The following is a 26,918-nucleotide window of genomic DNA, read 5'->3' on the forward strand; positions in this document are numbered from 1 at the left end:
TCTACAAACACTTTATTTTCATCTTTTCATTCTCTCACATTTTTTTCTTCCCTTTTTGTGTTCTTCCCCTACGTATCACACCTTCCCTACACCTTTAGCTCCTTTCCTCCCATTTCTAAATGTCAGTAATCTTATTAGAATCTTATGCATTGTTGCAGAATATTTCACTCTTTAAAAAGAAAACATACTCTAATTCGTGTAAATTCCTTCCTGATTATTTCTGTAGGACACTTCTATTTTTTAATTAAGTTTATTGGTACATTTTAGGTATACAATATAATTACATTCATCATTGGGATCTTGTACCTTTCCATGACTTACCTTAGTTCTTATTTTCTCCCATTCCCCAGCCTCCCCTTCATCCCCTCCACCCTTCCTTGCTTACAAAGACACTGTTTCCATGTTTTTCCTTTTCTTATATTTTTTCTTTTCCCTCTTTGCCTTTCCCCTACTTTCACATTTCCCCTACTATTTTAGAACTTTTCTTTGTATTACACAAAATGAATTATACATTTTGATCCTTATTTACACTTTTAATTTTTCACACTAGAGAAATTTTTCGGTATTTACGTATGTGTGACTTACTAATCACACTTAAGTGTACAGTCTCAATGTACAACCACTTAGCCATAAATATCTCTAGTTTCTTGTTCTTTATGGCTGAGTAGTATTCCGTTTTATTTTTTTAAACACATCTTCTTTATCTAGTCTCCAGCTGGTGGGCAATTGGATTGTTTCCCGTTTTAGCTATTACAAACTATGCCGCTATAAATATGGGTGAGCATATATCGCTGCAGAATGATTCTTTTAATTATTTTGGAAAGATACCCAGCAGAAGGATAGCTGGGTCAAATAGAACTTCTAATTCTAGTTGTTTGAGGTATCTCCATATTGAACTTCTTTTAGCCATGGGAGTTAACGCCTTCCAACCCTAACTTCTTTAGTTCCCCTTACTTTCACCTGAAATGTATTCCAAATCAACACTAGTCCTCATTCCTCTTCTTTTGGCTTGGGAGGACTGTGATAAATTGTTACAAAATCTTCCTAGAGCATTATGCTTCCCTGTGTCCGAGCTCTTGTGCAGTCTTCTCCTGCGCTGCATCTCAGCATCCCTGTTCCCTACAGAACATCCAGCCTGGATAATGTGGCAGAAATAAATAATGCTTTGTAAGTTTCAGCACCTTGGAGCTTTCCCTTCCCTGAACCAGCATGAAAAAGAGTCCAGGTCTTCCACAGTGAAAGGTGGAGAGGCCACATGGAAAGAGAAGACCCAGAGGTTCAAAGCCAAGTCACCTGTACTAAAGGATTAGGTTAGGGATAGAGAGCAACTTAGATCCCCAACTGTGATCACTGTAGGCAAGTTCAGCTGAGATGGCGTGGAGCAAAAGAGATTCTTAGAAAACCCAACCTGGTCAACATGGAGCTACAAGAGATATTGAAATGGTATTGTTTTAGGTCTTGCAATTTTGAGAGTTTTTTTTAAATACAGTAGTGCATAAATGAAGCAATATGGAGCTACAAGAGATATTGAAATGGTATTGTTTTAGGTCTTGCAATTTTGAGAGTTTTTTTTTTTAAATACAGTAGTGCATAAATGAAGCAGATATGCACATCCCTCTTCTTCTCCTAGTCTCTTTTTTGTATTGTTGGGGGCTCTTTCTTTTGCTAAAGTCCCCATCACCCTGTGCTTATACAGGTTCCTGTCACTTGTCCAGTAATTAGCTGGAGTTTTCACAAGCAAACATGTAAAAGCTCTTCTTAAAACAATAATACTAGTAAGCAACTCGATCCTCATGCTTCCTCACACCAACATTGTCTAGACAAAAGTACAGTATACTCATTGCTACTTCATCTTTAATTTCCACTCATTTCTATCATCTAACCTGCACTCTTAATAAGTCTATAGAAAGCAGCGTCTTGAAAACCACTTCAAACTTGTTAATCCCCAATCGTGATCTCAATCTTCATGCATTTGGAACCACTCAGCATTTGACTCTTCAAACTACTATATTTTGTAACATGTCCCCATCGGCATCTACAACTCTCAAAATCTCTCATATCCTTATATAATTGCTGCTATTCTTTAATATTTTTATGACCCTTCTTTCTCATTTGACCCCCTCGTTGAAGAACTTCTACTGAATCTGACCTTTCTCACTTCTCTTCTTATTTTAAATGAAATGTTGGTGTCTCTGGACTCATGGTTTTCATTGCAACCTCTATAAAATGGCATCCCAATTATGTCCAAATTATCCCAGATAAACTTCTTTCCCAGACTAGATTTTTGCTACATGCACAAGCCAGAGGAACACATATCTCCTGGCATCCTGTGGGAAAACAGAATGTCAGACTGGACTCAGACTGCTGAAACAGAGTGCATATTAACAAGATGATTTCAGTGGCCATGAAAATCTGAGGAGTGTTGCTCTAAATATGTTTTTCCATCCACCTTTGGCAAACAGAACTAGTCATCTAGTCTTCCCTACAATGACCACAAACTACACACTTACTTTTTCAGGGAGCCATTACCCATTATGCTTTCACTAACTACCGTGTCAGGAAACACCAAATCTTTGAATTGCTCCTCTATCAATATTTGCTTACCTTCACTCAACAGCTTTTTTTAAAAGCAAAGAAAAACATAACCAAAATAACAAAAATGTCCATGATGACATATTCATGTTCGAAGTCATCCTGGACTTTTCTGAAGATTATAAAGTGTGAACTCTATAACACAACGTTCGACACCCTCTGAAATCTAGCCCCATTGGCCGTTCTCTCTCTCTACTCCATACAGAGAAGTAAAAATGGAAACCAACATTTATTCATCAGCCCACTCAATCTGTAACTGTTCTCACCCTCCCTATTACAATGACCCAAATTCCACCTCTCCTTCAGAATTTCTCCATCCCTATCCTATACTCTCCAATAGTCCAGGCTGAAAACAGGCATTCCTGTGAGCCTATTTGACTTTAATATAACTTATTCTGCTATTTCAGATATTAAAGCATGTTGCCTGGCCTTTTTATGCATACATATATTTGCTTCACAAAACTCAGCTCAGTTCCAAGTGAAACCCTACTTACTTTTGTTGTGCCCAAAATACTCAACATAAGTTAGTAGCCAGTACAAGTTTATTGAACTAATTATTGACTAGATTCAGGTTTTCTGAGTCAAACCCTGTAGCTAATTTTCTCTTTTTTGTAAAAACTAAATTTCAACTATTTTAAAAGGATAAAAGCTTCTACATTAATTTTCTGTTAGGTATCATGATGGGTGGTAAATTTCCTCCCACATAACAGATTTCTGTGGAAACCTTGATAAACTTTGGAACATATCAACACAAGTGGACATGAGTATAATTACAATCTGGGTGTGCTTTGTACACCCAGGTTAGCCAAAGTCCATGTTTCTTCTTCAGTTTACTATAAACAGAACCACTGTTGCTATGGATGTGTCATCAAAAATATGCTACTAGGAAGCAAAGGAACAACCATAAAAAAATACAACTTGGTAAAAAAAAATGAGCATCTCCATTCTTGAAGTATATAATCATATGTAAAATAAGATTTCCTGAAGGAATGTGAAATGAATCCTAACATTAAATTATGTGATCCTTAAGACAAGTTCTGTTTGTGAAGAGAAAAATGAAAACAGGAGCTAAGAAAATATCAGACCCTTACACTGCGGAATTCTAGTCCCGACAAGCATTTGAGCACATGAGACAGTATAAATATTTTAAATTTAAATGATCAAACATACATGGGAAGCTTTTCACCACATCAAGGAGCAGGAAGGAAGGGAAAATCTTGTCAGCTTCAAAATACCAGTGTAAACAGAACGTGGGAAAGTCTTTCAGAGGCCATGGCATATGCCCTTTCTTTTTCTCCTTTAAAAAGCAAATACATTGCTCTTCTTACTAAATATGGAATATTTCTGACTCATTATTCTGAAGGGATTTTCCTCGGTGATCCTTAAATGTCACAATCTAGCATAAAGCAACTAGAAATATGAGCAAATAAATAGCAATGGGGAAAAATAACTTACTGCTTGAGCATTGCTCCACAGAAGCATTTCAAATCTACATCAGAATTAAATAAAGAGGGGAGGAGCCTTTTTCTTCCCTTCCTAGGAAGAAAATCCAGCAAATCCAATGACAATCACCACAGCAACAACACTTAAAATTCTGGATAACTAGAGAATTGGGGAGTATTTTGCTATTTTTCTCAACTGTAGAAGTTAAGCAAGTATGTGACATTTTAGTACTTCCTTTAATGCCTCAAATACCTAGGGTCTAATTATGTGTCATTCAGAGTTGATTTTTTTCCTATTTTTCCTCTTTAGTTGCTAGTTGGACAGCTTCTGTTTATTAGTGTTTTATCAAAGAAAGTTGACAGCTGATAAAAGGAGGTTAACCTTGTTATTTGGAATTATACGTCATTTCGTTAGGAAATGTCTTATGTTCCATGAGGTCAGGGCTGGACTGTGACATGTCTCTCTCCCCACAGCTAGAATAGCCATTAACATATACTAGATATCCAATAGATGTTTCTCAAATTAGCGAGAAAAATAAATCAAGTTAAACATGAGTATTTAAAATGATCTGAAATATTATTGTCTTCTATTCATATAAATAATTGAAAGTTGGCATTGGTAAGAACCACATGACCTACATGAGTTCATGCCAAGCAGTGTTCCACTCTAACTGTTTGGCATTACAGGATGGTTGTGATTCCTTGATCGACATCCAAACCACAGGTTGCTTCAGAATTTCTAAGACACAGCTTTTTTACTGAGACCAAAAGTGAAAAATAAATTTTACATCAAGACCCAGCATACACACTACTCCAGTCTATGGATACCTAAACACACAGAGAGAGAAAGAAAGAGAGGAGTAAAGAATGAGAGACAAATAGAGGTAAATATTTTAAACCAAAACCAAAGTTTTATGGAACAATATTTATCCTTACTATATAATATATACTGGTATGTTCTATACTATTTTGTTTTAAAGTGTTGCTTACAACATAATAGATTAATTTCATAGCCAGTTAATAAGCTGTGGACTGCAGTTTTCAAATCCCCACTTAGGAGCAACTCAGTTAAGCATGAGTGTTGTGAAATGATTGGAGAGTGAGATCTGCCTCTTAGGTTACATTTCTGATGCAGATGATCAATGAGGGCACAGAGTTGCAAGCTGCTCTAGCAACTGGCTGGACTTCAGACTTCACAGTTCTGGGTTTTAAAATGCTAGAATGTCTTCATATGAGCTTAGAATTCATATCACAGTTCCAAAGCCAGGCAGGGTCCACAATTCATCACAAGAGGGTATCTGCTGGACTTCCAAGCCACTTCTTGCTCATGCATATCAAATACAGCTAAAAAATATGTATTTGTGTTTTGAAGGTTGCATACAAGCCTCTCTGTTCCACATGAGTGAGGAAATGTGGCAAGATCATTAGTAGTGTGAATGGAGAAAGAAGATGCTTTTGACAGTGGCCAAACCCAGTAAGTCACTCTAAAGTCCGGGAAATCGTTCTAAAGAACTGAAATAAATAAGTGGCAAAGTACACTGATGTTTTCATTTTAATTATCCAAATATTGTTTCACCTCTGTCTTCAGACATTCGCTTCTGTATCTGCTCTGTGCAGGACTCCACTAACAAGGAGAATCTCTGGCCTGGTGGAGCTGCTGTGAGAACTGGAGTGTGGTATTAAATGTATACTATGGAAAGTGAGAAATGCAGTATGTATTCTTCTTCCATAGAGCACTGTTGTGTAGCATTCACAGGCAAACACAAAACTCATTCATATTAGTGGACATTTCCAAGTTATTCTAATTGTCTACAAATAGTCCCTCATTATGTGCCTGGCACTAAAATAAATAAGACTCAGCCCCCCTGCTCTTGAAATGCTCTCAGGAGAATGTGGGACAAACAGGGATTTCCAGGGCAACATCATGTAGGCTATACTGAAATATGACTGAGGTAGATGAAAAGCATGAAAATCTACACATTTAAATCACCAAAGAGGAGACAGATACTTCTAAGGAGAACACAGCGCTCGAGCACTAAAGGATCATTAGAGAGTTCTAAACGGACAAGAAGTAGACACTAAAGATAGGGTGCACTCCATACACAAAGTAAGGGAGTGTCATGCAACACATCAAGCTAGAATAAACGCTGATGGTTTAGTAGGAAAAGCTGAAGATTGAGCTGATAGTAGCCTTGTGACCTTCTTTGTCAATATATAAGTTTCAATTCAAGCCATTTATACGAGTGAGAAATCCTAGGAAGATGAAAGACCATGCGGAGCTTTTCACTCCCAGAGTTTGACTCACCTCTAGTGACTGTTTCCCCATTATACTATTGCCTAGTGGTAGCACACCTATGACAAGCATGTCGCAGTGGGCATGCAGAGATGCCTGTCAGAAAGCAAGCCAAGTCACTCCAGCATCAGCACACTAGCCGAGCATCAGATAACAGAGCACATGGGGTAGTGTTAGCACTTTGTGATAAATAGGTGGGTTCGGGCTCCAGTTTGGGCACTTGATCTCTAAATGGCTCACCCTCACTGCCCTCATGCTATGCTTCATCGTTGTTACATCATCATCATTATCATCAAAGCTAATATAATCAGTATCACAGTTAATATTTATCAAGACTTTACCAAGAACTGCACATGTACCATTTTATATGATCTTCAATAAAATAGTTTCTCTTATTCCCCTGTCCCAAGATCACAGGAGCGACAATGGGTGGAGTCAATCTTTGAAGCCAGTAAACTGATTCCAGAGTCCCTGGGCACTTCCTCCTATGAGATCCTTATCCATCTGTGAAAAACTTGTCTATACCACAGTGCCAGGCTCCTTATCTTGCATTATAAACATTGGCTACAGAATGCTAAGTCACACTGTCCGCAAGAAGACGTGTAGCACTGTGCCTGAGATCTCTGCACATCAGCTCCAATTACTGAAAATTGTTGCTTCTATAATCATTTCTCACTGCCCCTTTCTGAGCTACCTTTGAAACTACTTTAAAGCTTTCAAACTAGATCAGGTGTGGCTGTTTGGCAGATTCACTGTTGCATAATTTGCAAGTTGTAGAGTTAGGTCTTAGCAAGATGATTTCAAAGGCTGCCAGTGGACAGAATCACTTTAAACACATTAGGCAGTGGGGGCTACCATGACAGCACTGTGCGTGTTTGGGCTATAAATTTCCTGGGAAGTGGACACCAGTTTATGCGTACAACTGTGGAGTATAAATCAAATGAGAGAACTTCTAAAGCCAATGCTTCATTTGTTATTTTAATGTGCATTTTATTTTCTAAAGGATTGTGAGATCCATATTATCTTCTTTATTCAGAACTGAGTGGCTGAAAAAATTTCTTTGTCTCTGTGACTAGAGCCTTCATGGTCAATCAACATTCACTTGTTCTGTGAACTTGAACTCTCATGTAATTTCACCAGGGACTGGTTTAAAAGTTCTAGCTAGCTAGTTTTGTGACAGTGACAATTTAAATAACTCTAACAGAAGTCACAAAAACACAAGGCTGAATGGGTAATAAAGCAGTTCCTTTAAAGTTAAATGAGTCATAATTTAGCATGAAGTAGATTGATTAAAAAAAAGACTTGTGATTTGGCAGTTAGGATCCTAGATCATCTCAGCAATTAGGACTGTTACGATGGCTATTGGCACTAATATCCAGCAAAGATGGGTCATGTCAAGAGTCTATTCAAACACTTACGGGTTCAGAAATTCAAACCGAAGTTCAACCTTTTGGTGTTTGAGTTTGTTAACTGTTGGCTAAATGCCACTTCCTGTTCCTAAGAAAAGAGGCTTGAAAAAGTCCCATAAAAAATGACTTAAAAGGCTTCCTTGACTTCAAAGCGCTCTTACAAAACAACATTTTGATGAGTTAAGTGTAAAGGAATCAGAAACATACGGATTAAATTTCCCTTAATAGGGTCATGTGTCTATAAATGGAGGGAGGAAAAAAAGTGGCAAGTTTATGTTTCTCAACATTTTCAAAAATGTCTTAGAATAACCACTGATCTCCAAAGTAATCAAATTCATCCCTTCCAATACAGTGTGAGCAGAGTCATGCCAAAGGACCCAACTGAAGAAAGACAAACATATTTGTATAGGTCAGGTTACACCAGGTCACCCTCCCCACAGACCATTATTCCAGCCTCCACTTAAAAGGAAATGCGCAGCATCACAGGACACAGCCCCAAAGAACAAAGAGAATTTCTAAACTGGGCTTCTCACTCAGGTCAGGCCATTGTCATCATCTTGCCACACTGAAGTATTTTCCTCTGACTTTACTGTCCGAATGAAGGGAATACAAACAAGCACTCATCCTCCGTGAAGTACCGTGCAAAAGGCAGCATTGCCTTTTGTATGCATTTAATGGTCACATCTTCAGTCATAGTTCGGTGGGTTTCTAACCTCTGAAGATAAGTTAATGAGAATTTTCAAGCAGAAAAAATGTTTTGCGGCAAAATTCTAATTGCAGAATATATAATTCAGTGATAAACAATGGCAAATTCTGGTCAAGACATTCCTCAAAAATATTATTGCTCATCATGTTTGTCACTAATATAACTTCTGAGTTGTCCTGTGTTTGGTCCTACAAAAAACAAAGCATTAACCTCTGAGGACAAATGAAAACAAGACCATAAACACATTTCACAGTGAAGCATTAGCTATCAAGAACATAAGTTTTGATAACTATTACTCAGTAGTGCCCAACTTAATTTTTTGTGTTTGGTCAAATATGATGGTATGGATTTTCTAGCAATATTTCACAAGCTAGATCCCTGCAGTTATGGTAGTTTTAGACCATAAAAGAAAATTTTATTTCTACCTGGGTGTGACGGCACAGGCCTGCAACCCCAGGACTCTGAGAGGCTGAAGCAGAAGGATCTCATGTGGCATGTGCAACTTAGCAATTTAGTGAGACTTCCTCTCAAAATAAAAAATAAAAAGGGCTACCCAGTATGAAGACTCTAGCTTTGATCTCCAGCACTGATTTTTAAAAAAGAATGAAAGAAACAAGGGAAGAAGCTGGATATTTCTTATTTAATTTGCTTATGATTTGACATGAAATGCTATAGTAAAACAAAATGAGCTGCTTTCTTAAAATGAGGGAGAGAAAAGGTACTAATTAATTGAATCCATAAGTATCTTTTTTAAAAGCTGTGGTTTTATATATCTCAGAATATTTCTTAGAAAATAAAATCAATAAAATCTTCAAATATTGCCGGAATGTTTATAAGCAATTTTAATGAAAACAGATTGATAAATGAATTTACTAAAGTAAATATTGCTGTTTTTATATTTCTTCTTTCAACATATCATCAAATATGATTCAAGTAGACATGTACTGTTTTAGCTACTACCAAGTAATCAAAGAAACTACTGCTGTTTTTGTTCCTTTATATTTCCACAATCATCATATGTCTACATATCTCTATGTTCCATAACCAAAGAAAGTAGAAGACAAAGGACCGACCTAGCCTTAATTCTACATGCTAGCAAAAGCTGGGGCTTCTTGAGATGCTCCCAATGATTTCAGCTAGTCTTAGACTTTATTACTAAAGCAGAATGCTCCTGCAGGAGAGAGTTTTAAAAGATTGGGTAAACCAATTGCTAAAGAAGAAAATCATGTCAAGAGGGCCATAAGGCCGAGTATCATAGAAGTGATCAAAGAAGTGATTCCACACAATTGCTTAAAAACGCCCTAAGAAAAATATTTGCTTTGATGGATTCTGATTATCACTGAACTTACCATTCTTCAGAAGAGCTGTTAAGTATACAGAGTTCACACAGCAGACACACAAATGTCCTTTCTTTCAATAAAGATGATTTGCATGCAGTTTCCTATTCCTCATTCTTCTCTGTGTCTTGAGATTATCTAACTCAATTCCTTTTCCAAGGATTATGACTATTTTTCAACATGTTTGAACACATATCAAGTAGCTGTGCTGTAATATGATATAATTATAGGGAAAGAATTTTTCTAATCCAGAAAATACATCCCCTCTCAGGAATGTATCCTTTACATTTCCACTATTAGAAAACCACTCACTTGAGTTAAATATTGTCACCAAAGGATCTCCTTACAAAATGTGTACCCTCCCAGAAAAGCCAGTAATTAATCCACTAAAATTTCTGTGTTAGTTAATCTATCAAGAGCTCTCTGTATTCTTTGGAAATATTGGGCTTCTGTGAGTATGAGGAGAAGGAGAAAGAAGAAAAGAAGAAGGGTCAAGATGACTCCAAGACAAGTATGAACCTTATTTTCAGGTTTACCTAAAACTAGTATCATTTCATATCCCCCAGACTACAGTCTTCTTCTACTAAAATTATAATTTTCTCCCATATTGTAAAACCATTCTTATGAGCAACTGTTATGATTTAAATCTAAAATGTCCCCCAACAGTCTCATGAGTTCAGAAGTGGGGCCTTCAGGAGGTGGATCACAGAGGCACTGTACTCATCAGTGGATGGATCCATTGATGAGTTTATAGCTAAAGGTGCCATTAGGAAGCGGGCCTGGTTATAGGTGGTCATTGGGGTATAATCTGAAAGGGTGCATTCTTGCTCTCAGCTCCCCCCGCCTCTCACTCCTTCCCCAGGTCACCATGAGGTCAGAAACCTTCCTGTGCCATGGCCTCCCTTCATGCTGTGTCCATCTTGAAGCAGCCAAGTGTTATGTTGCACCATCTGGGAGTAAAAATGTATAGCATGAGTCAAAATAAATGTCTTTTCCTTTAAATTATGGGCATCGGTATTTTGTTCCAGAAACAGGAAAACTGACTAATACAGAAAATAGGTACCAGAGAGGTAGGATCATTGCTGTAACAATACTGGACCATATGGTTCCGAAGCATTTGGAATTGGTTTGTGGGAGGAGTTTGGAAAGATTTGGTGATGTGGGCTGGAGAAGGTTAGAATGCTATAAGCAGAGCCTGATGGATGACCCTGAGTTGGGTCCAGAAGAGCAGAATGCTTACAGGAATGTGCACACCAAAATGTAGGCTCAGGAGGTTTCACACTGGAAAGAAGACTGTCTTGGGAAATGGTCTAGAGGCCAGGTAAGTTACATTCTAGCAAAAACAAAACAGAAAACACAAAAAGTCTTCATTTTTCCTGACCTAAAACTTTGTATGAGGCTAAAGTTGCAGAGGATAGATACTCCAGAAAGTTGGAGATGCCAGGAAGGTGGAAAGTCTGCCAAAGCTACAGGTAGTGACAAGAACCAGCCCATGAGAGAGGTTATGTGTGTTACAACCAATAAGAGCATAGGGGTGGGGCCAGGCAACCCCTTTAGAACTAGGTCTCACCACCAGGTGCTCAGCCTGGACATGGATCTACAGGGTTTATTGTTTGCCCTGATGTGTTTCAGTCTTGCTTTGATCTGATTCCTTGCTACCCCCCTCTTCCTCAATTTTGGATGTGAATATTTACTCTATGTTAGAAGTATTCAACTTTCTTTTTAATTTTTATAGGTGCACACAACCAAGTGTTTTTCTTGAAGAGAAGACTCTGGGCTTGAACTTTTCAGCAGTGCTAGAACTATTAAGACATTTGGGGTAGCCTGGGCCCCAAGCCACCACAGGAAAGAGAGCCACGCCTGCTCCCAACCCAGCCACCATAGCTCAAGTGCGGGGAAGGTAGCCGCATGGGCACCCCTGAACCCCCATAAGTTCCACCCCACCGCACTCTCAGACTTCCTGACTGTGCCAGTCTTTGGTCGTACTCTGCAAAGACAGAGGTGGTCATCAAGGGTATTTTTCTGAGTTCCCAACTTTGAACATCTTTAGAGAAAGGTCGTGGGAAAACTGTAATAGAATGCTGTGGAGTTCAACCATTCAGAAGATTGGGGAACTCAATCTGGGCCTTGCAGCCTGAGGTCAGTCAGCATCATGGGGTTTAGCCATCAGCTAACTGAGACCAGGGGACTTTCATCCTCGCTCTGTCTGAGCCATTAAATGGTAAATACACTATATTGAAATTTTGTTCACTGCAGACATGTTCTGGACTACTTCTTGATTTCAATTTAATTCAAATGCTTTAAGCGTGATAGACTAGGGACTACCACAGGTGGTCAATGTCCAAGTTGTGCTTGATCTTAATGTGTCGCTGATTGTATCAGTTGGGATAAAGCATTGTGGATGATTTGATGAGCTGTTTCTCTGATGTTATGAAGATGAGAATGTCTGTGGGTTGTTAGAGACCCAGAAGCTAGAGCACAACTATATCAGGAATATTTGGGTGATAACCCAGAGATTAAACCAAGGACAGCCTGATAGCAAAAATAAAAATGAGAAAACACTTAAGCAAGACACAAACACAGACCTCTAGTTCACCAATGGCAAACAGTAGGGCTAATGAGGATGAAAAGGCCAATAGTGAACCACCAGAACACCCTGAACTCAAAGCACAGGAAGTAACAAAACACATCAATCAGGTTCTAGAAAAATTTAAAACAGAAATAATTTCCCAGATAACCATAGAGATAGTGAGCAAAATGGAAGTTGTGGTTCGAGACTCTAGAGCAGAAACTGACAAAAAAATAGATGAGCTCAGGACCACGATAGAAGTCATGAAGGCCCAGCATAAGAAAGAAATGGAAAAAATAAATTCCCAACATAGGAAAGAAGTGGAATCCATAAAACAGATGCAAACAGATATCCAGGAGATTAAACACTCCATTGAAAGTGTAAGCAACAGAATAAAAGAATGCAAAGATAGACTCTCAGATATGGAAGATAAGATTGCAGTCAGTTACCATGAAAAGAGAGGTCTCTTAAAAACAGTAGGGGATCATGAGAAATCGATCCAACAACTCCTAGATGATGCCAAGAAGAATAACATAAGACTGATAGGAATCCATGAAGTAGCAGGAGAAAATACAAATGACTTAAAAAAGCTGTTAGCAGAATTAATGACAGAAAACTTCCCAAACAGAGGGAAAGAATTTGACATTCGATAACTGAGGCATATAGGACCCCAACTAACTACAATCAAAAAAAAATCTACACCTAGACATATAATAATCAAGATCCCAGAAACCCAACAGAAGAACAAAATACTACAAGCAGTAAGAGAAAAGAAACAAATCACAAAGCCCATCAGAATCAAAGCAGACTTTTCAACACAAACCCTTGGGGCAAGGAGAGCCTGGAATGAGATATTTCTAGTACTAAAAGAGAAGAACCTCCAACCTAGACTGATGTATCCTGCAAAACTCTCTTTCAAAATGGATGGGGAAATAAGACACTTCCACAACAAAGAACACCTGAGAAACTACATGAATACCAAACCAGCACTACAAGCAATTCTAAACAAGATCCTAGAAAAAGACAATGAAGGCAACAACACCATGAGGTCCACAGAGCAAATCAAATAGGCAAGGCAAGAAATTAAAAGGAGAAGGTGAAAAAGTAAAAAGAGTCAACAAAAGGCCAATAACATGTCAATAATAAGTCAGTACATATCAGTTATAACCAGCAGTGTCAATGGCCTCAACTCACCAATCAAGAGAAATAGACTGGCAAAAAGGAATAAGAAGCAAAATCCAACAATATATTGTATACAAGAAATACGCCTAGTGAAAAAGAAGCCCATAGACTGAAAGTGAAAAGATAGAAAACAATTCTCCATGTGACAGGAGCCAAGAAAAAAACAGGGGCAGCAATCTTATTTGCAGACAAAGCAAATTTCAAACCAAAACTGATTCTAGTATCATTGATGTAGGATGGTACTGTATCATACCTCTATGAATGTAAAATAGCGTATATCTGCTTTATGATACATAGTAGGGACCGTGCTTTATCAGAGCTACATTTATGATATTACTCTAGAATGTTCTCTTTCCAAATGATGATTAAGATGCTAATAAAAAAAATGGTGCCAGGTACCACAACAGGAACAGAACTTTGCTGTTATTTGGATATTATTCTTTTCTTTGTTTCTCTTTTGTTTTATTTTGTTTTATTTAATGGAATGTGCTGAATGTCTATAATTTTGTTCAGATGACTGCAGAACCTGGAAAAGCTATTGTTGCTATCGATGCATTACATAGTGCTATTATTAGTCTTTTTATATAAATATAAATATATATATATATACATATATACATAAATTGAATTTTGGGAAACTTTAACGGTGCTGCCAATTTTGCAAAAAGTCATCCCAGTTTACTGTGTTGAGTTGGCATTATACAGAAATGGACAGCCATATTGGTCTAGAAATGTTAATGTTTTTAATTTTTATTTTTTTTCCATGTATACAGGGGTGACACATCATACTAAATATGTAAGGTCATATCTACGTGGGTTTGACTACAGAAACTAATAAAGTATTCTCTAAATAATGAAAAAAATTTTTTTAAAAGAATAAGAAAAGACTATAAGAGCAAAAAGCAATTTAAATATGTTCAGGGGCCATTTTCATCTCCAGAATTAAGGATTATTTTAATGTTACATCATTGCCTTTTCTCTTTTACTTTCCTTTTTAGTTTTATTTTAGGATTCCCTATTTAATGTTCATACAGAGATTTCTTTAACTGAAATACTGAATAGTTTCTCTGGTGTGAAAAACGATAATAGTACACAGGATCATAATGAGATAATTAATAATGTGAAATAGGAAATAAAGCTAAAGGTGTTAAGGGAGAGGAAAAAAGTATGAGAAACTGAAAAAATGGAAATAAAGTGTTTGTAAATGGGGAGGGGAAGAGGGGGTGAAGGGAGGGCAGGGACAAGGGGAAAAATGAGAATCAAGACCTATTATGTAAAGGTACAGAATCCCAATGATAAATATAACTGTATTGTATACCTAGATTGTACCAATAAACTCAATAAAAAGGAAAAAAAAAAGACTTTTGGTGAAAGATGGACTAAAGGAATTTTGCATAATCACATGGATATGAGCCTTTTGGGGTCTGGGGTAGAATGTTTTGGTTTAGATCTAAAATGCTTCCTAAAAGTCTCAATGTACAGAGGCGGGGTTTTCAGAAGGTGATTGGGTCATAGGGACACCATACTAGACTGTGCATTAATTCATTAAAGAGCTCACAGCTGAATACACTATTAGGAGGTGGGGCCTGGTAGGGGAGGTGAGTCAGTGGGGCATGAACCCTAAGGATTTACTCTTGTCCTCAACTCCTCCCTTTTCTCTGTGCTTTCTAGTTGCCATGAGGTGAGTAGCTTTCCTGGGCCATGGCCTTCCATCGTGCTCTTTCTGCCTTGAAGCCAAGCAAGCATGCATTGAACTCTCTAAAGCCATGAGTCAAATAAATCTCCCTTCCATTTAGTTGTGTATGCAACAAGAAAGCAGATAATATAGCATCTTCGACAGTTATGTGACCTGATCACTGAATTTAATTGGGGGTTATTATTATTTTTTAAATCAGGGTCTCACTATCTATAGTTCATGTGGGCCTTGAACTCACTATGTAGTCTGAACTGGCCTACAACTTGCAGTATTCCTCCCCTCGGCCTCTCAACTGCTGGGATTACAGGCATGTGCCACCATGCTCAGCTACCAAATTTAAATAATGTAACACCGAGTAGAAATAACCTAAAGGAGAAAAGGCCAACACTGCCTTTTCCCAGTGTTCAGTAACTCTTTTTAACAGTTCAGACTGTTTAATGTTTCCTTTACTGAAAGACTGCTATCCTTTTATTTATCTACTTATGTTGGTGCTAAAAAAATTTTTTTTTGAGACAAGGTCTTACTATGCAGTTTAGGCTGGCCTTGAACTCACTGTGTAGGGAAGGCTAGCCTTGAACTCATGGCAATCCTCCTGCTCAGTTCCCAAAGTACTGGGATTACAAGTGTGCACCACCATGCCTTGGCTGAAGATTAAACCTGACATTTCTTAAACGCTAAGTACACATATTTCTACTGAGCTACACCTCCAGCCACTGAGACTATTTTCTAGTCTCTCAAAATCCTAACAGGAAAGGGAGAAAGGTGGTGAATAAACTTTAGGGAGTTTGTTTTAAAATGAAATTGGCTAATATTTGGGATTGAGGCATTAAGTAAAATCGAGAAAATGTTTACAAGGCAGAAAACTAAGAGTTTCTGCACTTTTGAATGATTTACCCAACAGTGGTGGTAAAATAATAATTTTCTCAGAAAGGAAGTTCAGTTCCACTTAACAAAATAGGAATGATTGGTGCTAAGGTACCCACCATCTAGCACAATAATAGATGTATTATTTGATAAATTGCTTTTGTTTCGATATTTGGGGTAGTAAAACACAACCTCTATGCTTTCTCTTTGGAATAGATCTGGTAAAATAATTTGGATCACTCCTGTGGTTATAAGTAAGTAAAAATGATGTATTCATATGAGGAAAAACTCATTCAAAAAGAATGGGAAAATGAATAGTTTTAATTTTCTAGAAGAGTGAAATTCTCAGAGATTTTTTCCAGCTATAATTACTACATTTTTATTTCCATAGCAGTTTTTTTTGTCAAGAACAATTCTAAGGTGGAAATTACCTATTTTAACACTTATCTTCATTATGCACTATTGCTAAAAACATTTAAACTATTTCAACAGGAGATACCCCAACAAGTTTCATGGCCTTCAGCCTGTGTCTGTGTCAAAGCACTTTCTGTGTCCAGCCAACATCCAGTGCCTATAAAATAGTAGTCTAAAACCTAAACAAGGGAGGTAGGTGTTCAACCCACACCCACAAAAGTAAAGTAGGGCTTGGATAGGAAGTGACAAGCCAGAGATCCAGGAATAACAGAGGCAGAGTTGCCCCAAAAGAGTCACAAGATTAAGATTTCATGACACAAAATAAGAAAATATTGGAAGCAGCAATAAGACTGGTTTACAACCAACTTATTGTGGTCAAATGCTAATTGGATTATTTCAGTTCTGGGAATTAGAAGGGCACCAGAACCTAGATTAGGCTAAACCTCCCAGGTCAATTTAGGGAGACACTGAATTTTTCTAGCTTGGGCTTTGGGCTTGGGTTGGACAACCAAACCAGGTTTCCCACCATTCACTGTACTTCCTCCTTCTCTTCCTCCCTCTTCCCTTTCCCCTTTTCCCTTCTTCTCTTCCTTCCTCCCTCCCTCCTCCTTCATCCCCTCCTCCTTCTCTTTCTCTTTCTCCCCCTTCTCCTGTTCTTCCCTTTGTCCCTTTACTCTGCTTTCCCTAGCTCAAATGTACTCTTCCTCTCCTTCAAGGCATTATTTTTTTACTGTATTTTAAAGGTGCAAATTCATTTCATTTGTTATAGAAAGCAGTTCCAAGTCATTAAGCCAAAGCCAATACTCCATACTCTAGGTATCCCATTTGTAGCAGGGCTTGGAAAATACTGTTACAGTATTTATAATGATCACACAAACAATAATAGAAGAGATGACATCTAATCCTGAAAAATGATGTTGACAAATTTAAACTTCTTTCCTTTTTCTAAAAACTGGGGTCCATATTTGGTATGAAATGGGATGTCACCTATGACATACATTCTCTCATTGGAAGGCAGTTGGCCACCCTGGAGGGAAAACTACTTCAGAGTAAGATGACTTCTCAGACTTACAGATAGCTTTGTCCTGGCCCTTCGTTCTCAGAACTCAGGCTTTCTTCTGTATCATTTAGGCCTTTGATACATTTATGACTTTAGATCTAAACCATTCACTTGACTCATTTTATTCTTTCTTTCTGTCCTGCTTCAAATCATTCCAGCCTCTGCCCTCATGAACCACACTGTCTTTTAATTTTGATCCAACCTTGATGCTGCTTCAAACTCTTGTTTCACTTCTCAAGTATGATTTACTTTCTTGCCACTAGGCAAAACTAAGTAAAGAGATCAATCACCTGTTCACACCAACACATCAGCCTCAGATAGTGGCATGCCCTCCAGGTTAAAGCCAAAACTGACAATCTTTAGATATACTGTTGCTCTACATGTAGCCAGGTCCCTCCTAAATAATAACAATTATTACTTATTATTCAGAGTTTCTCTAGTGAAAGGTATATAAAAGATAAGCATAAAATTTGGAGCCAAAACAATTCTGATTTTTGTTAAGATATGTAATAAATGGGGAATCTTTCATATTGTCTTTAGATTTCATTGCACCTTTTTGGTTTTTATTGCATTACCACTAAATAATGCTTTAACTGAAAAACTTCTTGATTTGTTCTGTTTTGTTAATATTACTTAATTTGCCATAACCTTCTCCAAGTTCCACTTTACTCATTTCTTCAGCCATTTAATAGGTGAATAGCTTTTTGTAGGGAATTAAGAGCACAATTCAACACACTCAGAATTTATTGACAAATCACTTGCCTTTAATCTAGTAAAATACTTTTAAATTAAAACTCCTCTTTCAACTATATAATGTGGAAAGAATTAAGTTTCAAAGACGCCTTTATTATGCCCACTGAGGCCTTCCTCTAAAATTAAAATCGTAGTTACTTGTGATTCATTTCAGTACTGAATGAGAACGGAGACGTACTTTTTTTAAAATAAGCACGATGCATAAATGACTCTATGTGCATTCTAACAGACTAATGAGGACGCAAAAAATTCATTATTATTTAAAAATATGTGGGAATCTACTAGCTATATTTCCTTTTCAATCTCAAATGATGGTATGGGTTATATGAAGAAAACATTCCATTTTTTGCACTATACAGCATTTCCCAATGCACAGATGAAGTGATCCCTACCCACTGCTCTACAAGCAGTACTACAATGATTGCTTAGAATAGAGAAAGTGAATTTTCCTATTCTGGGGGCTAAAAGAATGTAAAGAGAGGAATAAAGATACATCTATACCCCAAAAATACAGATAAATAAACACACATGCACACACACACAAACACTCATGCACACATTTTTTTCCAGAAATGGATCAACCACAATCAATCATTTCTATTCAAATGAGATATTGAAAAGTTATTTAATCATCTCAATGTCTTTTCCAGAGCTAAAATTACATTATTAATCATTGTAATGAAAACACCACGTTTTTAAATTCCTCTTAACTACTTATATGGCTTTGTTTTAATAAAAATTATACTTGAAATCAATAATTTGAATAAAAATTTAAATTATTTCTGACCCTGGCACTGTACCTCTTTTGTATTTATTGGAAGTTTCACAAAAATTGAAACAGACATTTATGGAAAAGCCTAGTGAAACATTTTTCATTAAAATACAAGTTGGTTGAAACTATTTGTTCTATCTCTCAAGTAATCTGTCAACCTACAAACCTAAGGAAAAGATGTTAAATATGAAGACATAGCAGCAATTACTAAATGAAAGTATTCTCTATTCATAAGGCCATTTTTTGCAAATCTTTATCAAATAAATTACACTGACTTTTTATCTGCACAGTTGGAACTAGAGTTTTTGCACATATAGAAAAATTAACTAATTGGATGTGTCCTTGCATATAATAAACACAAAAGTAGAAGTAGAAACTGGAAATAAACACTATTAATTTATACATTGCATAAATTTTTCTGAGAATTGGAAGTAAGGGAAGATTATGAATTTCATATCATTTTGGGCTGCAAGAGGAAATTGACCCCCTCCCTTTGGAAGGGTTTTTTTTAAATAAACTGACAGTAAATTAACAGGAGAATATACATACATATTTATTAACATATTTTACAGGAAGGTAAGTATTTGGTAACCCAGGGAGATTCAGAAATGCATGTAACTCTCTTCATAAGAGAGAAGACTGGTAACATAGAAATGTTGGAGATAGAAAATGAATTCTAGGGGGAATAGATGGGCCCATGGGACAGACAATGGCCTAAGACAGAGTTCTCTGGGCTCTAGTGAGGGTAGTGACACTTATGGGAGGGTGAGAGCCAGAAGTTCACTGTGGACAGATGATTTCATATGCAGGTAAAGACTCAGGTAATCTCTCGGAGCTGCCCTCAGCAGCATAGATTTAAAAGTCTGTCTGGGATTGGTGATGACTGTCAGTCTCTTCTCTGGTTATTTGGTGAGACTCATAGGGAAGGAAGAATAAGAAAATTACATTCCTTTGGGGAAGGGAATTTCCCTTAGGTAAGAGCCTGCCAGAGAAGCCTCTCTGCGCTCAAAGTTTGGGTGGAGGATTAATCGAGACACAGAACAGAAAATTGGAGAAACCTTAGTTCTGAGATGTTTCTTGGACTCATTGTGTCAAAGTGCCTCATTTTACCCAGTGGTTTACAGAAAAACAATGTTAATTTGAACTCAACTTGTCAAATTTCTGTGTAATTTAGATAGATAGTGGATTACCCAGAAAGTAGGATTTCGCCAAAAATATTTATGCATTAAAATGAAGGTATTTTCAGATTTTATTTTCATTCTTATCTTTTTTTCCTGGTACTGGGGATCAAACTTGGGTCCTTCTGCTTGGGAGGCAGGCAGCCACACCACTGAGCTAAATCCGCGGCCCTCATTCTTATCTTCCTCATCTTTGTCTTCATCATCTTTTCTTTGAAAAGTACAATGACTTTAATACACTTTCACCTCAGTAGTGTCAAATCCTTATGCTAGCTTCGTTTCTCTGCAACATGTCAATCCAAAGTATGGTCACAGTGAGAGTCAAAAGCCTAACCGTGGTAAGTATAACCCTCACGAGTAAATATTAATTAACTGGTTAGATTTTGCCTGCTTTCTACATACATTTCATGTACTTATGAGAGAATAGCAACCTAATATATATATAAATAATGTATAACCTACAGAATATTTTATTTAAAACTTTGAAATACCAGCTTCCTAAGGCCAAAACCTTGCTTCCAAAGAAATTGTTTCTTATTTTGTACTTAAAAAACAACTTAAATGAAGAATTATTAGAGTTTATAACATGGTATGAGTGAGTCTAGAAGTACAATCTAGGGAAAATACTAAGTAGCAGATTCTGAAAATTGCTTTTTAATTCTGAAATCGAGCATCTCACTCGTAAGAATCAATAAAACAGCATTTCAAATATGTCACTTCTTTTATTACACACTTGAGCTTTCAGACTATACATGGAATTATATGCTTTACTTCAATGAATTATGCTCCTACAATTTAATAGTCTGCCAAAAGTTGAAAATCAGAAACTATATTTTTCTTAGAATACTTTGGAATACACATTGGTTAGTTTGAATTTTTTCTGTTATTTTTATTCTGACTGAATGGGGATTAGAATTCAAAAACTAAAATAAATGTGGAGGGCTGGGTAGCTTCATTGTCCTTTCTTTTCCAGCTTTTTCCTTCACCCTAAAACTCGACACATGGAATATCACTCATTTTTAAATTCCTCAGTGGGAAAATGACTTTTGGCTGAGTTAATCTTTCCCACTACAAGAAAATTGATAGTCGTGGACTTTGTAGATGCTAATAGTTAGACCATAAGGACTGGTAATGCTGACTGAGTCTGTGTGAAAAGTACAGAATGTGACAATAGGAAAGGTATTAAAAAGAATTGGCAATTTCATTATAAAGTGCAACTTATTTTACTAGGCCAAGTTAAACTGTGAAATCTATTTGAAAACTAAACTTATTAAAGAAAAAAGAGAATAGAAGCAAAGCAAAGAAAAACTATCTTATTAAGATTAGGTCTCCCAATTAAAGAATTATCCAGAAAGTCATCTTATAAAAATAAAGAAAAATTAATGTGATTTGAAATCATGAGACTAAAGCATGAACGAATATGCAAAAAAAGTTCATACTGATTAGAAACCAAGTTATTCTATGGCTTTTCTGCTCTTAGAAGTACTAACAGAGAAAATTGAAAACGTGTTTGCCTTCATATAAAAAATTGGATAAGATAAATATTTCACACAAATAGTCAATCTTATTTGTATCTTGAAAGTGAATTACACATATTATTTGAGGGATTTTAAAAAATAATTAAAAGTTCAAAACCTAGAGGAAAAGCAATAACATTTTCCTTACCCATTCCTGGCTGATCTTCCTTTAAGAATAGACAGAAGAAAAGCATAATAGCAAAAGAAAAGCATAATAAGTTATTTGACTAAAGCTTTACAAGACAAGGGAAACCTCAGATACAAAGATCCAAAGATCCAGGAAAATTACTTCTATGCATATGTTTGACTACAAGTAGACAGCCTTGTAGAAGTATGATCAGACGCATGATTATATGTTCTAACACTAAGAACCTAGGGGGATATTAGCAAGGCCTGTTTACCTGTCTCTTGTTTACTTCTGAATATAAGGGAAGGCCTCTCTGGATTGAGGGTTTTATGATCTACTCCCAGGCAAGGTAGGTCAGAGAATTCTCTTATGGCTTCTGAAGAGAAAAATGGGAGATCAAAGCGTAACCTTCCTAGGTTCTAGAGATTTCTCATTTTTATTTCTCTTCAAATGCTCAGTACACCAACATGCCATACTGTGGGGTAGTGTTTCTTGCATTCTTTCACCACAAGCAATGAGGCCATGTTAATTTTTTACATAGAAACATTTGTTCCATTTTACCCCAAAATGTTTGGGGTTGTTTTGCTGACAGTATTAGTGAGCATGTCATTTTCCTTAACTTTGTGATAAAATAAAATAAATTTATCACGAATCTTTCTTTTATTTTTTCATTGAGTTTATTGGTACATTTTAGGTATACAGTACAGTTCTTAACAGATTATCCTTACGTTAACAACCAAGTGCGTATTTCATAGTTTCTTCCAATGTCTGAAAACAACTGGGAATTTGATGTGCTCTCATCAAGGTCCCCGCAGCTAGAAGATGATCATCTTTTGACCTCGTTACATGTGCACGAGTTGCATCTTCGAACAAATAAACCCAGAGAGACTTGCCTTTTTAAGATGACTTAACAGTAGTTTGAGCAAATTCAATGATGCACTTTTACCTGAATTCATCAGGGATAAACATCAATGGCTTATATAGCACATCTGGTCTCGTTTCCTGTTAGCTTCTCCCACAGTTTGAAGTCCCTGGTGATCCATACAACAGCACGTAGCAAAGGGCAATTGCTGGATTGACTGATATTTCAATATGTTGACTTTTATGAAGGTGAGTTACACTGAACAATAAAAAAGGGTATACTGTTTTGTCTATTTCTTAAAATATTCCTCTTCCCACACAGAATGTAAATAATCCCCAGGACTGCTTGATGGGATAAAGTAAGGCTGCACAAATCTCGGTTAACTGTACTATCAAATTTCTATTACAGCTCCAAAGAAAAGCACTTAAATCTTCAAGGTTTTGAAATCTTCCAATGACTATGTGAAAATTGTTTTTAAAGATCAATAAAGTATGTCTTTTTTTACATTTCACTACAAAAAGCAATATAATAATAGATTAACTAAATTTTGATCTTAATGAAACCAAAGCTGTGTTTTAGGATCTCATGATGTCCCTTGCTATGTGAATTGTAAATGAAAAGTCTTTGCCCAGGCATGTTTTTTAAGTACTCTTCCCAAAGTTAGATCATGTAATCATATTAAACAATAATGAATGCATATTTTCGCAGTTATAAATAGTACTTTACTGTTGTCATTCTGTTGCTGGTATTTTTAATTTTCAGATCTGAATTTCTCATTATTTTAACTATGCCTGTATTTTGAGCTATTTCCCATAAGACACTTAATCAGTGCTAGTTTTTTAAAATTAACACAGAGAACAGATTCTAAGAAAATAGATTTACTGACAAAGGAAATAAATTAATTACATTTCATTTCAGAATGTGACTGGCAATATGAAAATAATTCCCCCCTCTTGAGTCTATATTTTCTTCATCTGTCCCATACTTGTTCAACACACTAACACTAGCAGATACAGAATATGTGATTATAAATCTATTATCGTATCTATAGTGTATTTTATTTGATTTCTTAATATAACCAAAACGTCAGAGTTTGATAAAACAAGATTTGACTATATGCACAGAATGTAATTTTTATGAAATTGTTAAACATTTATGAGTATTTTTAAGTAAATTTATAAGAATTTTTGCAAGTATATTATCTTCACACTCTGAGGAAAATAACTTTTGAAGATTTCTTTCTAAAATTCCAGAAAAAGGAAGACACCTTAAATGTCCTAAGCTAGCTCATTTTCCTCTCTAACCAATTTTCGTTCTCTCCCTGCTTTATTTCAGTTTGAACTGTGATGAAAAGTAATTTAACATTTGACATCTGGGTGTGTTTCCTCTATAAATAGTAAAAATCATGTGAATTATTCTGTTTCACTTTCTGTTTGGACCACCAGGAATATGAGAGGAAAGTTGCATTTTGTCTTTAATAGTGTTTAACATTATGCGTATATCTATATTATGATTTCATATGGCTACACTCTCATTTTTCATGTGACCCAGTCCCCCCACCCAGGGACTGACTCAGGACCTTCCCACCGAGCGGTATCATCAGCCTTTATCGCCAGGGTCTCTCCAAGTTACCGAAACTAGCCTCAAACATGCAGATCCTCCTGCTACTTCTCCAGTAACTGAAATTACATCCAAAGGTTCTTGTTTGTAATTGTAAATGCTTCCCTTCCTCTTCCCCACTGGCCTGCATGGCTCCCTGCCAGATGCCTAAAGACCCATTGCAATTTTTACCCATGATCACTTTTGGAAAGATGGTGCTTATTTACTATTCCTGACTAAACTCTGTGTTACTTCTAGTCCTCACCTCACCCACCCTGCTGTGAACCAGGTGCAGTAAAGGGTGGGGCTGGGCTTGACATCCTTGCTGGCATCTGCCTCTCGTGTCAGCCTGATGCCTCTGAGCCTGTAACACTGCAGAGAACTCACCTACAAAGGCCTTATTCACACCTTGGATCTCTTGGGGTCTGTGACCAAACCTAAATATCAAGTTGATACGATCTTTGGCTTCTGCCTAATTTTAGAGGAAGTATCCTTTGAACTAAGGGAAAACATAATTAAGTCAGCCTTCCTTACTACTAGCAGCACCCCAAGGTCTCAGATCTTCTGGGTGTCTCTCCATTCTTCTGGCTAGTAAAGAATGAGCCACTGCCTCTGTTTCATTCCCGGACATCTCCTGTCATCCAGGATGGCCCTATGTACAGCTCTTCAAGGCCTTCCAAAAGTCTGCCAATGTTTTACGTGCAGCCAAAGCAATATGTTCTTATTAATATACTGCATACTGTTTACCAAGGAAAACTACATAAAAGATAATAAAGAGATCAAAGACATGAATGAGAGAATAATTGCTTTTTGAATAAATTTTCTGAAAGGAGGAGAGAAAGGGACAAGCATTGCCTAAAGGATGACATGGACTTGTTCATTCATCCCTTTTATTTTCTCCAAGGAGCTTTATAACAGATTATATTCACTGTCATTTCCATTTCAGAAGAGTTTTCCCGTTGAGTATATAGCATGTAAAACTCTGATGTTTGTATTTCTGTCTGACTGAAACTTTAGGGTTAGTACATTGTTTATTTTTACCTCTCCATGTCAGTTTATAATCACTTCAGCCAGGTGTTCTTTTAACCAGTATGTCCAAATTGGTCTGGAAAAGGGGAACTTTTGGCATGGCCGTCTGTTTCCTTGGATTTTGTCTGCCTTTGTCCTGTCTGTCCTGATTTGCCTCCTTATACCATCTATGTGGCTATATGAACTCTGGTTCTCCCACTTGAGTCAGATTAATCAAACCCCGCAGTCAGAAGGGCAAAGCATGTGGTGAATGGGCTCTGGGGATTCTGGCGTGCAACGTACCGGACTCAAATGCAGCATCAGCGCTTAATAAGTATGACTGCAGCACTCGGGGCAAGTTCATCTCCCCAATCCTTGTCGGGCTTTCCACAACGTGTATAGAATAAGAGTGCCTATTAAATGACTGGTAATTTAAAAGGAAAACTAAGATTCAGTGAAATAACAAATAAAATGCTTAGCACAGTATTTTCTATGTAGCTTATATTCAATAAATCTGAGTTGTTACAATCAATAGCAAAAGATGAGGTGTTGGTGATGTGGGTCAGTGGGTGAGAGTTTGCATAGCATGCATGAGGCCTTGAGTTCAGTCCTCAAGATTTTACAAAATAAAAACGGAATATAATTTTTTCTATCTGTCTCTTCTACAAGTCACTGTCGCCTTTATTTTACTCGATTGTATTCTATTTGCATTATTTCCCTTCGTGTTTTTTTAATAAGGCTCGTGGTGGGGGAGACTGGGGATTGAATCCAAAGCCTTTTCACTGAACTACATCCCCAGTCTTTAATTTGATGTTTTAAATTAATTTTATTGGTACATTTAAGGTATACAATATAATGACATTCGTTATTGGAAATTTGCACCTTTCCATAATCAATATTGGCTCTTATTCTTCCCCATCCCCTTGCCACCCCTCCCTCCCTATCTACAAAGACTTTGTTTCCATTTTTTTCATTTTCTCATATTAATTCCATTCCATTCTTTCCTTTCCCCTGCCCCCCACTTCCCCTTCCCCTTTGTCCCTTTTCTTCCTCTTTCACCTTATCCATTACACCTTTTAGTTCTTATTTACATTTATTTCTCACACTACATGGATGCACATTGAGGCAATACTCAAGTGATATAAATAAAGGACATATATATGTAAATACTGAGTAATTTCTCTAGTGTGAGCCTTTTATTTTTTATTTTAAAATGGGGTCTTGCTAAGTAACTAAATTGCCCAGGCTGGGCTGTAACTTGTGACCCTCCTGCCTCAGATTCTCAGGGTACTGGTATTGCAGTTGTACACAATACATTGCATGTTCTTACTTTCCTTTTTATCTCACTGCTTTTCTTATAGGTGAAAAAAAAGGAGCAAAAAACTATTGCGCCACACTGACTTCCCCAGACACAGCATAGACTTTCAAAACCATGCTTTGCATATGCTGTGGCTTCTATTTGGATAAAATTCCCCTCTTTAAAAAAAAAATGTCATCTCTGTTTTTTGGTTTTTGGTTTTTGGGTTTGTTTGTTTTTT

Source organism: Fukomys damarensis, unplaced genomic scaffold, assembly GCF_012274545.1.
Source record: "Fukomys damarensis isolate Sample0158 unplaced genomic scaffold, DMR_v1.0_HiC HiC_scaffold_18, whole genome shotgun sequence".
Lineage (NCBI taxonomy): Eukaryota > Metazoa > Chordata > Mammalia > Rodentia > Bathyergidae > Fukomys > Fukomys damarensis.